Source organism: Globicephala melas, chromosome 7, assembly GCF_963455315.2.
Source record: "Globicephala melas chromosome 7, mGloMel1.2, whole genome shotgun sequence".
In the NCBI taxonomy this organism is placed as follows: domain Eukaryota; kingdom Metazoa; phylum Chordata; class Mammalia; order Artiodactyla; family Delphinidae; genus Globicephala; species Globicephala melas.
In genome coordinates, this window is record NC_083320.1 from 66,326,638 (window position 1) to 66,340,052 (window position 13,415).

The 13,415-nt window shown below is 36.7% G+C and overlaps 1 protein-coding gene across 5 annotated transcripts in view; it reads left to right on the forward strand.

The window, feature by feature from the left end:
* Window positions 1–261: 261 nt before the first annotated feature.
* Window positions 262–13,415, forward strand: part of SCN3A (sodium voltage-gated channel alpha subunit 3) — a 112,855-nt gene continuing 99,701 nt past the window's right edge. For all 5 annotated transcript variants that reach the window (XM_060302340.1, XM_060302343.1, XM_060302344.1 and 2 more), the window contains exon 1: window positions 262–480. The gene's annotated coding sequence lies outside the window, so the exon portion shown is untranslated. The remainder of the gene's footprint in view (window positions 481–13,415) is intronic.

The window sequence follows — 13,415 nt, forward strand, 5'->3', positions numbered from 1 at the left end:
AAACTTATAAAATTTAGAAAAATATACAATATTAGAAAATGTGCATACTCAAGTAATTTAGTATGCAAAAGAATATTTTTGTACATACTCATATGCAGGGGATAGGTTACATTTTACCTCATGATAAAGAATAATGGGGATGTTTTTCCTTTCATTCAATTTTATGTGTCTGCCAGTAGATGGCGGTACCAAGTTGAGTGCCGTCGGCTTTTTTTTTTTTCTCCTCAAAGCTGTTTTCTGATATATGTTGGGTACCACAGAGTGAATCTCAGAACAGGAAGCCGAGGCATAAGCAGAGAGGATTCTGGAAAGGTCTCTTTGTTTTCTTGTCCCCAGAGAAAGCAAAGAAAAAAAAAATTGTAGTTAATATGTAAACCTCTGTGGCCAAAAATCTGAACAACTGCAGGAGGCTCATTCTACTCTAACCATCTTGGATGCGGGCTTTGTTACGCTGTGATCCATAAGACTCTGGTTTATCAGGTAAGCTGGCAAAACATTTAATTATCTGAACCATAGAATCTAGCCACCAGATCATTTTTCTTATTTTAAAATTATCTTCTTGCTTCTATTTTTAACCTAATGTTGTTTTAATGTAAATTACAGGAACCAAAGGCATCATCTGATGTGTAAACTGCTTACTATTCCTTTATCTCAAAGGAAATAGAGCCTCTGTCTAGAAATGGTGACTTATGGTACAGACTAGGCACTACTGAGCTTGTATTTTTGAAACATGTAGATGCTTATGATCCATTGTAGTCAGAGAAAATATTTTTTGATTACACAGAGCTAGCCTAATTGATTTTGTGGCTGCACCTTATCTATTTAAATGTCCAGTGTGCCAAGTATTTTTTAAACATAAATGTATAGTGAAATGGGAACTGTCATTCTTGTGCTTTGGTCTTTTTTTTTTAACAGCTTTAGAGAGGCCATGCCTATAGGGAGTGATAACAATATAGAGGTATATAGCTGTTTGAAAAACATTATCATTTGTCTCTAAAATAATCTATTCTCACCAATACCAATCATTAAAATGAGATTTAACCTTCTAGTAATAAAATGATCCCTATATACTCCAGTATGTGTTGTTTCTTTATTTTAGTATATACATTTTATATTAAATATTTACCATTCTATTTATTGATGTAAAGGGTACTGTACCTTCTATGAGTTGTCTCATAAGCTTCATATATTTCTGTATTTTTTCTGTGTGTATTTAATACCTGGTTATTATTATTATTACTAATTATCAGGGAGAGCCACTTGGACAAAAAACAATTATTTACTTTATAATCTGTATTTTCTGTAGTTTTCTTTAAAATATTTTATAGAATAATCATAAATGTTTTATTCAGTTAGCAATCATATAGTTAGAACAGGAAATTATTGGCAGAAAATCTATAGGTATTAATTTAAAGAAGAGTTTTAAAAATCATAAAGCTTTTTAAAAAATACAACAGGTGGTGTAATGTAGCATACGGGGACAAAGATAAAGGCATACGTGCTTATAGGAATTTGCATGAAAACATTTCATCACAATCAGTCCAAGTAGTGAGTGCCCTGTGTGGAATAAAGACCTCTGATTTCAACCTGGGTTTCTAGTTAGTACTGGTCAAATCAGCCTAAAAACAGAACTTGAGGCCTCAGCTTTAAAAGCAACTGTAATCTCTAATAATATGGAAAAATATTGATTTCTCACCTAAGATTTTACCATGAGTAGCAATAATACTACCCCTAAAAATGTTACAAAATAGCAGTTGCCTCAGAGAAAAGCCCTAGGTTTTATGTATTTCAGGAGATCTCCTACCATAGGATATAGAGAAAACTGTTTCTTTGAAAGGGGTTCCCAGAAATGGATGCTAATTGGCTTGAGCATATTGTACACTCCATGTTTCTTTACAGGTGACTGAATATAACTTTGTTCTGTGTAAACACCAGAGCTGGTCTTTCAGAACTGTTTTACATTTATGAATGGATGCTTACATTTTGGCCCTGATAATTAGCAATATTTTTATCGGTATAGTTGCAAGAATCTCTTAATTTTTGTCTGTATATGTAGTCACAATGTGAAGAACAAATACAGAGTTCTTCACTAAATGTGCTCTTTGAAAATTTTTAGAAATCAAATCTGTTTTGATTAAATGATATATCAAATAAGTTTGGTATCTTATTCTTTTAAAGAACTAATAGTGACTTCATTTGTAAGGTCAAGAATAATAACTATAGTTTATTGGTGTGACAGAGAAAAATAGGTTGGACACTGAGCTGGAAGTCTTGATTTCTGATGCAAGTTCTGCTACTAATAAGCTTTGTCACCTCAGAAGAGATACCTGTAAAAGATGGGAATTGGAATCAAGGCTATATAAGGACACTTTTCATTTTAAAATTCTATTAATTCTAATTTATCTGGATTTTCACCAATTTATTTCTCTGCTTAATAGTAATCTGATGCATCTTTAACTTTTACTGAGTTGTTTGTTACCATTAATGGTGTGCTAAACATGAGGATAGAGAAATAGAGAGGTTTTAAAGGTCCTTGGCCAGCTTTTCTGTGGTGGAAACAACCAGAAAGCAATATGGAGAAGTGGTTAAGAGAAAGGTCTGGCAGAATAAATCCTAGCTCCACTATTAACTGACAAAGATTGAAACTTTCTGAGCCTCTATTATATCACCTATAAAATAGGAATGATGATGCCTATGTTGAAGGATTGTGTAAATAAATATTGTCTGTCCAGTGTTTATTATATATCCTGGGACATGACTAAATGCCCACCCTCCCCTCCTCCCCTGTTCCCCAACCCCTGACAAAAGGAACAGATATCATTTTAATACTGGTGATGGTAATATATCTTCCACCACAACAGGAAGAACCGAGTGAAACTGCCAAGAAATTCTGTAGTTGAAAAGGGAATAATTCTCATCCTGGAAGCATGTCCTTGCTGAAACAACAACAACAAAACATGTGTTCCCTATAATAATATCAATTAGTGTTAACATCTGGCCATTTCCTGGATTGTTTATAGAACTCTCATAATACCTTATAGAAGACTACTCTTTTGCCCAATGATATATTATCACAGACCCCACTTCAAAGGCTTGCTTCTTTTTAACAAAAATAGGGGCAAAAGACTTTATTTCACTTGTACCTTAATAGATACACCCATTAGACAAAAGGCTTTGTGAAGATTCACAGAGAAAATCTAGATTTCACCAAGAACCACATTTATATGCCAAATAATTTCTACTATGACCATCAAATTACAGAACCTGAATCCCAGAAATGATTGCATGTGTTGGCTATGCAATCAACTCACAAACTGTCTACTGTTTAAATCATATTGATGGTCCAATGAAAGGTGCAAAGTCAAATTGTGCCTGATGAAATTGTTGACATACAGCAAAATCCCTGCTTCCCTCCAAAGGGTTTCTCTACATACAGCTTCGTGCTCTTGACAGCTGTGTGCTACTGGGATCTTGGGGAGCTAGAGCTGGGATGTCCTTTCAGCACCCCAGGCCTCCTAAGCCTTCCCTTCAACCACCCTGGGCCTCTTTAAACTGACTCAAATAACTGTGCTGTCAGTTTCATCTTCATGGCAGCCAAGATGACTTAATGGGCTCATGATTAGACAGATCTGAGATGGCCTTGAGTTTGAGAGTCTTAAAGACATGAGTGGAAGTTTTCTCAATTAGACAATGCTCTGCTTGGAATTTGTAACTAGTCCATCTCCCTGACTCTGGCTCACTCCCAGCTCTTCTGATTCCTTATTTTTAGGGGTTAAATGAAAGCACCCATGAGTGTAAGCACATAAAAACTAATACTTTTTTTCACCAAGGAATGAACATGTGACTAGACAGTGAAATTTCTTTGCATGGGTGGCTGTGCAGATTACTTTTTTCTCATCATCACTCATGTATAGGAACACTATGAACTCACTGAAGGCTGGGAATTAATGTTTAATTTGTCATCTAAAAATATTCTTTCCACCTTAATATTAATGGTTATTTTACCAGTTTTCCAAAACTATGAGGATTAATTTATCCACCTACCCCTGAAATATAATTTAAGATATTAACAGTACACTTCTGTACTGGGGATCTGTTTTTAAATTTTTATTAACTTCAATCCTAAATTATCTTTACTTCCACTTAAATTTTATCCATAAACACCTTTAATGGCAATTCAGTGTAGAACCTGGTATACAAACTACTCGTTCTTGAGGTAGATTGTTCTTTGAGGTAGTTGTAAAATTTTGGAAGGATAAAGCCAATTTTATTGTCCCTTGGGTTGCAAGCTCACATATTTATCTTTGATTAGGAAGCTGCCTTTTCAGGTCAGCTTTACCTGATAATATTTTTCACACTGGGGTGAAGTTAACACATTCTTTGGATGCATTTTAATAGGATATAACAAGGGTAGATTTAAGAGCAGAGTAATGTTAATTTTCTGTTAATTTTACTTGAAAATAAGTTAATGAAGAGAATCTTGCTCTCTTGCTAAGCAAAGATGTGCTTTGCTCTGTGAACTGCCTGATGCGCATCAGCTCTTTGGATATCTGAAATTTGAATCTACATTCAGACATATAATTAGCCACAACAGAAGAGTTCTTTAAAATTTATATGCATACCTACTCAATTGGATAACAGAAGTTTTAATATGTATTTACTGAGTGATTCTTATAATCCTACACCTCTTTTTACCAGGGTTTGAAATGATAAAGGACCTTATAGAGAGAATATTAAAGAAATTTCTGCCCAAGATATATGAATAGAGAACAGCGGCAAAGTAACTTATAAGCATGCTTACAAATTAAATATACATATTAAACACAAATACAGTGCATATAACATATGCTAGGTGGTTGTATTAGGGAATTCTCAGGGGTTGTTTTAGTTCAGAGAAAACTTTTAAAAGTCTGGAGTTATTTCTGTAATAACTGAATTAGGTTTTCACCCTTTTGGAGACTGCATATAGGGAGCCCTGCATGTGATTAAGCTCTGAGCTGGAGGAAAGTGAAAGAAATGATGGTCCTTAAATTTTTAAACAGTGGTTTAATATTGTTTTATTCAATGGGTGATTTCAAAGATGGGAAGTCACTCTTTAAATAACTTTGGCCATTTTCTGCCAAGAAGCTAACTTTGGGGAATTTTAATCTCCTAATATTCAGAAGATACTTTATTCTTACTTGGGTTGTACAGAACACTTTGTCCTTTTCTTTTTCCAAGAGCTTGAACTGGAATAATTCATTAAATCCCAGCTCTTGTTGTTAAGTGACATTGTGCTTCTGAACCAGAACCCCAAATATTCTTGCACAGAGCTTATTAATAGGACACGTTTTATGGGCTCAAGCCTCTATTTGAGAACTGATGACCTGTTTGTTAGCTTCTCTTTGTCCTTGATGTTTTTGCTTGTGACATTTATTTTTCTCTTTATAGGTTACTTTTGCTGTACCCAAACAAAGTATTCTGATGAGATCAGGAGCATTCAGGGTGGTATGGCTGTAGACTAAACAAAGTATTCTAAGCAATTTCTTTTCATGGAACTTATATCATGGTTAGACATAACCTTAAGAATAAATTCTCCAAGAAATAAGCCCAAATTCCTACATGCACAAAGCAGGTAAGAAAAATGAGTAAAGTTAGTCAGGCTGGGACTAAGGAACTCCAAAGCCCATGTACTTTCTAAAGAGGGGCTAGGAGACTGTTGAATCAAATGATTTTTCCAATGAAGCTTAAAATCTAGATTTTTATGAGAAACCTCTCTGTTGTTAAATGTTGTCATCTGTTTCAAATTATTTACAATACTGGATAGATTCAACAAAGCATACCTACAGGCAGGATATGGCCAAGGGATTTTTGGCCAGGTGTTTTTTCCTTTTGCCAATCCAACCAGAAGTTTTACCAATGAAGGAAAATAAACTTCATGGAGAGGAAATGGCTTGACTGTATTTGGAGGAACTGCTACACTAGAGCTCAGATTTCTTGTCTGCTCCTCCAGGCTCAACCAACTGCCCACCATTTTTCTATCTCTTTCATTTCAAATCCTTGAATGCTCTACATATTCCCTCCCACATTTCTGTTTATAGTGCTGCTAATTACATCACTGAACTTTGTCTTCATAGATCTTTTTTCTCCCCTTTTTTGTTGCTATTAATGCTCCCCTTGCTGTGGATATCTTGTTACTGATATGCTATTTGATGAGGTATGTGATATTCCCATTTCTGCACTGTTCTGAAATGACTGAAATTTGTAGGGCAAACATGTCCTTTAGCTGTGAAAAGATAAAAATATTATTAATAGGATATTTATATGTCCTTGAGTCCATATGGTCTCAAAGTTTTAAAATATCTTATTAAACTATCTTTAATCATAGCCAATACTGATTACAGTTCAAGTAAATCCATTCTTAATATTATTTTTCAACAATTTTATTGGGCTCTATTATCAATCTTTATATACCTATAGCAAAAATTAAAGTATATTATTATATTAGCATTGGAAGAACAGACAAAAGTATTATTCACAAATATATTGCATTCTCTTTCATTGATATGAAACTTGGTAGTATTAGATAAGAATAAAAATCAAATACATGTGCCTAGAATGAGAACTTCTTGGCTGTTATGGAAAACCAGAAAGAAAAAGCAAAATGAAAAAAGTCAGATTTTTTAAACTTCCTAATAAAAATGACAGGAGAAAAAAAAAAAAACAGTTGAACGGGAATAGATATGCAAACATCTGAGAGAAAATGGAAAGAGGTAAAACGTGATGAGCTTATTCAGAGAGTGGCCCACAGCTCTGGCTGCACATTGGAATCACCTGGGAAGCTTAAAAAAAGAGCAAAGCTGGCTCCACCTTAGGCCAATTCAATTAGATGCTCTGGGGCTAAGCCTGCGTATCCATGTTTGTTTAAAAGCTCTGCAAGCATAGTTCAAATATGCAGCCAGGTTTGAAAAGCAACTGACTAAAGGAAGACAGAGAAAAATAAGAGAAGCTAATGAAAGCCTGGCCAGAGAAGTGAAAGACAACTGAGAAATGACTTTCAGAATAATTTCAAAATTCTAACAAGTGGGCGCGTGTTAAGTAAAAAGACTATTATGCAAATACTTAAAATAGCAAAAAATGCATTCGTGTCTATTTCTCCCTTGGTTGAAAAGGGTGGTATTTATTCTATATGTTTAAGCAGTTTTATATTTCAAATTGTTAATTTCCTACCCTTACCTCTACTTGAAAGTTGACCCAGCTGCTGGTTATGGTATATTTTGCAAACTAACAATATAAACAATTGTGCACACTCAGAAATAAGCATCCATTAACTTCAATTTATACAACCAGAGATTTGCCCTCTTTTTATTCTGTACCTTATAAATTGCTCCTTTGAAAACTGTCTTAAAATCAAATAAGAGGGCTTCCCTGGTGGTGCAGTGGTTGAGAGTCCGCCTGCCGATGCAGGAGACATGGGTTCGTGCCCTGGTCCGGGAAGATCCCATATGCCGCGGAGCAGCTGGGCCCGTAAGCCATGGCCGCTGAGCCTGCGCGTCCGGAGCCTGTGCTCCGCAGCGGGAGAGGCCACAACAGTGAGAGGCCCGTGTACCGCAAAAAAAAAAAAAAAATCAAATAAGAGTGTCCATTGAAAGATACTCTTTGAATGTCCAGGTCATTCAGCTGGAAACAAAACATTGATTTGTAATTATTGAAACTTCAATTGTGGCAGATTAGAGGTAAAGCAGATATGTAAACCAACAAATTTTTTAAAGCCAAAATTCAAGTGGCATTTCTGAGGAAGAAATGAATTAACCTAATAGCTAAGTGGAATTAATAATGAATTGAGTTTCCAAAAAGGAATTCCATTACTAAGGTGAGTCTGCCTTTTCAACTCTTTAAGCAGACATTTGCTGGGTTAACACCACAGTTGCTTTTCCATGTTGATTTCCCACAGTCCTTTCCGCGACTGGGGAGAGACTGTGGTAGCCCCTACTAAAACAATCCTCTACATCCTTCAGAGCAGATTATATCCTAAAGTCTTTCCTCTGGAGAAACATCCTTTAATATTACTACCGAACTATGCTTTCTTCATGACCTCTACCAGTCTGTCAACCAGGTCACCACAATTATCACCATGTATGAAAGATCTGTTAAATCTCAGGATAAGAATATACATATTTTGAATCAGGAGGCTGGTGATTGCACAGTGAACAGAAGGAATACTATATTATATTTGAGGCTAAGTTTATGATGGATGTCTATGAAATGGTGCTTGGGTTCTCAAACTGGGATTGGATCACTGACTTTCAAAAAAATTACATCCTAGCTTTATACACAAAGTACTTTGGTAGTCTACAATGAAAATATAAGTAACAAACCAGTAAAATACTAATAAGAAAGAAAGCCTGAACCAAAAAGAATGTTTTTTGATGAAGGATCACCTTAAATTAGTCAGTGTAGAGAGCAAAAAATTTACTGTTGACTAACGCATTCCCTCCACTAACACAGTGACAACTGTGAGAACTAACTTGATTCTTTGGGGAAAAGAATTCCAACTTGTTATTCAAAAGCATCAAGTATATTTTGCAAAGGGAAAAGGTAATGCTTAGGCGTAAATGAAAAGTGGCAGAGCACATCCAAATCATGATGCAGATCTCTATGCAAATTAGCACGAGTTAAAATACGCCACGGAAACCACAATAGCAAGCTCTCTCATACATTTGTTAGGTTTGTTTACTCTGTCTCAAAATTATCCTGAGTCTGTGTAAGACACATTTCTTTTAAATATGCATTAAATGTACTATAATGGTGCTAGGTTTCAAACAACACTCTTGAGACCAATTTAACCATAAAATAATACTCATTTTTTCCAACAATCCATATCACTCAGGAAAGCTAAATTTGGGCAATTTTATGCATGACAAAATATTTTCTATTTATTCTCTTAATTTCTTTCTGAACAAAAATTTTAAAACTAAATATCTAAGACATAAAAAGGCACACTTGATTTAGAAACTCTTTGAATTTTCTTTTTCAACATTTGATAGATATTTTATTTTTTCTACGGTTTTTAAAAATTGAAGTATAGTTGATTTACAATGTTGCGTTAGTTTCTGGTGTACAGCAAAGTAACTCATTTATATATATATGTATGAATGCATATATATTTTTTCATATTCTTTTCCATTTTAGATTATTACAAGATATTGAATATAGTTCCCTGTGCTATACAGTAGGACTTTGTTAGTTTATCTATTTTATATATAGTAGTTTGTGTCTGCAAACTCCTAAATTTATCCCTCCCTCCCCTTTCCCCTTTGGCAACTATAAGTTTGTTTTCTATGTCTTTAAACTTTCTAATCAATTTTTTGGTAAACCTAGAAATGCCCTACAAAAATAAAGTCTATTGGGGCTTCCCTGGTGGCACAGTGGTTGAGAGTCCGCCTGCCGATGCAGGGGACACGGGTTCGTGCCCCGGTCCGGGAAGATCCCACCTGCCGCGGAGCGGCTGGGCCCGTGAGCCATGGCCGCTGAGCCTGCGTGTCTGGAGCCTGTGCTCTGCAACGCGAGAGGCCACAACAGTGAGAGGCCCGCGTACCGCAAAAAAAAAAAAAAAAAAAAAAAAAAAAGTCTATTAAGTGTTTTTAAAAGGGAAAAGACAATTGAAGAATAACTGAATTCAGTGCTCAACTTTGCACAGGCAATTTGATCAGAATCCTAAATTATCCCTGTCCTTGAGGAGTTAGTTCAGGTTGCACACATGGAACATTGTAGAAATGCCACAAATTCTAGTTCTGTCCTTCCCAGCATCTTCTCTATTCAGCTCTTACTTTTCTCCTCATGATTGCTGCCCTCTCTAGCCGTGGTCTTACTTGCTAGATCCTCCATCCTGGGAAGGGCCAGATAGGCTATGCTTGTCTTTTCTCTAATTAGCATATTGGTTGCTGCAATCTGTCAGAAATAAAGTTTTGCATCAAATGTAATTTTCTCTTACCTGTGGCATTTTGGCTTTCCTTTAGCCTCAAAAGAATTGAGCACCGAACAGCATCCCTCCTGCCTTTCCATGCAGAGACCCTTCACTGTGTGTTCCCGCTGCAATAAGTGGCACACATCGACACCTAAATCAGGGCAGTACACACAGGCCCCTGCTCTGTTTTGGTGCCAGTGATGTGCTAAATGGCTGAAGGAAAAACATAGACTCTCTGAGTCCTGAATTCAGATCCTAGGGACGATATTTTCAGTTTCTTTAGTGACTGGTCATATTTCACTGAAAACTAGACTTCAAGTTTTGTCATTTTTTTAAAAAATTATTATTTGTATAGAATTTCTCAGATGAGAAGATTTTTGATATTACCAATTTCATGAAGAAATCATGTATACAGAATTGAATATCTAAAGCTAGAAAGGATTCAAGGGGTAGTTCTTTTCAGAAACCAACTCTCTGGCTATGCTCTTCTCAAGCCATTCATAGTGTTGACTCATCAAAAAACATAGTTTAAATTTGAGCAAGCACATAGTTCACGGAAGTATTCTGAATATGAAGGCAGACTTTAATAGGTATAACACAGGCAACTCCAGTTACATCACTAGTCCAATATTCAATGACCCTTTTTGTTCAGAGTATAAGGCGACTGCTATACCCTTAGATCATTGTCTCTCAGAAGGAATGAATGTTGGAATACACTGAGTGCAGAGTCCCTGCGCTTCTGAGATAAAAGAGGCACTACAAATCAACTAGTCACTTTCCTCCACTCCCTCTCTATAACAGATGTGGACACTCAACACCAAAGACACTGAGTGTTCAATATGTCACAGCAAGTGATGTCAAAGATAAGCCTAGAAAACAGGTTACCTGAATCGCAGGTACATTCCCCTCTTTCTGTTTTCCTCCCTCTCTTCCTTATCTTTTCATTAAACCTTGTTTCTAAAAAGATGGGGCAGGGCATGCTTTTCCATTATATTACACTGTCTTCTGCAGCACCACTTCAGGGCAATCAGACTCCACAGCATTATAACCATCTAGCGAGGGAAAATGCTTAACAGAGAAGCCACTCAGGTGGCTGGGTTCTGGCTGGTGAAGAATCACGTGACAGCCGAACTGCAGCCCCACCTAAATCAGTCTGTGCTCCAGTGGAGTTTACCACTAGCACTAATCTGAGAGCAGATTTTACAGCTTCCCTGCTCCAGGCTAGATAAAGCTCAATCCTCTGTATTTTAAGCCTCAAAGGAGTACAGGTAACATGTGAAGTAAGCACCACCATTTTGAAGTAATGCAAGTTGTACCTCGAGTTCCCTGAGGTTGCCAAGTGAAAAAGGCAATCAACTCTTAACACTCTGTTGTGAAAACAGTGCACTGTCATTTTGATTACAGTAAATAAACAGTCTGTGGTTGCTTGGAAAGAAACTGGCTAAAGCACAAGTCACCAGCAAGCAGTAGGAGAGACGTGGCTGAGGGCAACTCAGAGGGCTCTCTATTATGGCTGAAGCAAAACTGATGTTACGATAGGAATATGGATCAAGGATTGTTTATTGGGCTGAGAACTTTGCTTTCTACTTTCCATGATGCCAATTTACTTCAGAATAGAAGGCTTCCTATAATTCTGGTTATATTCTGATTTAAATGTGGTTTCTGCTCCTGAAACACGTGCATGCATTACACACACACACACACACAATGCTCACATTTGTTTCTCAGCCCAAAATCCTAGGAATTAATAACAAAATCTGACCAAGTAAAACAGGAAAATTGTCAATCCAGAGAGAGCCTGCCCCTCCCTTTTAGAGCATCTCACAACGAGGGATTTGCCCCCTTTCTTAATTCACGCATTTGTTTATGGGTTTGATCACCTGGTGGAGGGTGAAGGAATAGGGGAAAGGCATACACTAGACAAGCAGTAGCCAATATAAATATAATGAGACACATATGTACTTTGAAAATTTCTAGATGCTAACATAAAAAAAGAAAAACAAGTGAAATTAATGTTCCTAATGCTTTTTTTTCAAATAAATTTATTTATTTATTTTTGGCTGGGTTGGGTCTTCGTTGCTGCGCGTGGGCTTTCTTTTTGTTGCGTCAAGCGGGGGCTACTCTTCATTGCAGTGCATGGGCTTCTCATTGCAGTGGCTTCTCTTGTTGCGGAGCACGGGCTCCAGGAGAGCGGGCTTCAGCAGTTGTGGCTCGTGGGCTCTAGAGCGCAGGCTCAGTACTTGTGGCGCACGGGCTTAGTTGCTCCACGGCATGTGGGATCTTCCCAGATCAGGGCTCAAACCCGTGACCCCTGCATTGGCAGGTGGATTCTTAACCACTGCACCACTGGGGAAGCCCACTAATGCTTTTTTTTAAGCCAATATACCCAAAATATTATTTCTGATTTGGCTCTAGCGACATTTTTAGTGCTCAATTCTTACATGTGACCAGGGCTACCACATTGGACAGGGTATTTGCAGAATTTGTTTTAGGTAATTATATTCAAGAGATATCTAATAATGTCCTGCTTACTATGGTAGGTAAGCAATAAAATCCTTATCCTCAAGGAATTTAAAATGTAGAAGCAATAAGACACATCCTTAATAAAAGCAGAAGCCAGAATATTATAATTATTATATGAATTCTTAAAGCAATATGTGCATGTTGTTGGAGTTCAGAGGAAGGCAAAATCACTTCTGACTCAGAATTTGGGTATGATGAGCCTTGGAGTATAGGTAGGATTTTTTTTTTTAATTGGAGTATAGTTGTTTTACACTGCTGTGTCAGTTTCTGCTGTACAGCAAAGTGAATCAGCCATACGTATACATATATCCCCTCTGTTTTGGATTTCCTTCCCTTTTAAGTCACCATAGAACACTGAGTAGAGTTCCCTGTGCTATACAGTAGGTTCTCAATAGCTATCTACTTTACACATGGTAGTGTATATATGTCAATCCCAATCTCCCAATTCATCCCACCCCCGCTTCCCCCTTGTTATCCATACATTTGTTGTCTACGTCTGTGTCTCTATTTCTGCTTTGCAAATAAGATCATCTTTACCATTTTTCTAAATTCCACATATATGCGTTAATATATGATATTTGTTTTTCGCTTTCTGACTTATTTTACTCTGTATGACAGTCTCTAGGTCCATCCACGTCTCTGCCAATGACACAATTTTGTTCCTTTTTACAGCTGAGTAATATTTCATCGTATATATGTAACACATCTTCTTTATCCATTCATCTGTTGATGGACATTTAGGTTGCTTCCATGTCCTGACTATTGCATTGGGTCGGCCAAAAAGTTCGTTTGGGTTTTTCCTTAGCATCTTATGGAAAAACCCAAATGAACGTTTTGGCCAACCCATAAATAGTGCTGCAATGAACATTGGAGTGCATGTGTCTTTTTGAATTATGGTTTTCTCAGGGTATGTGCCCGGTAGTGGGATTGCTGGGTCATATGGTAG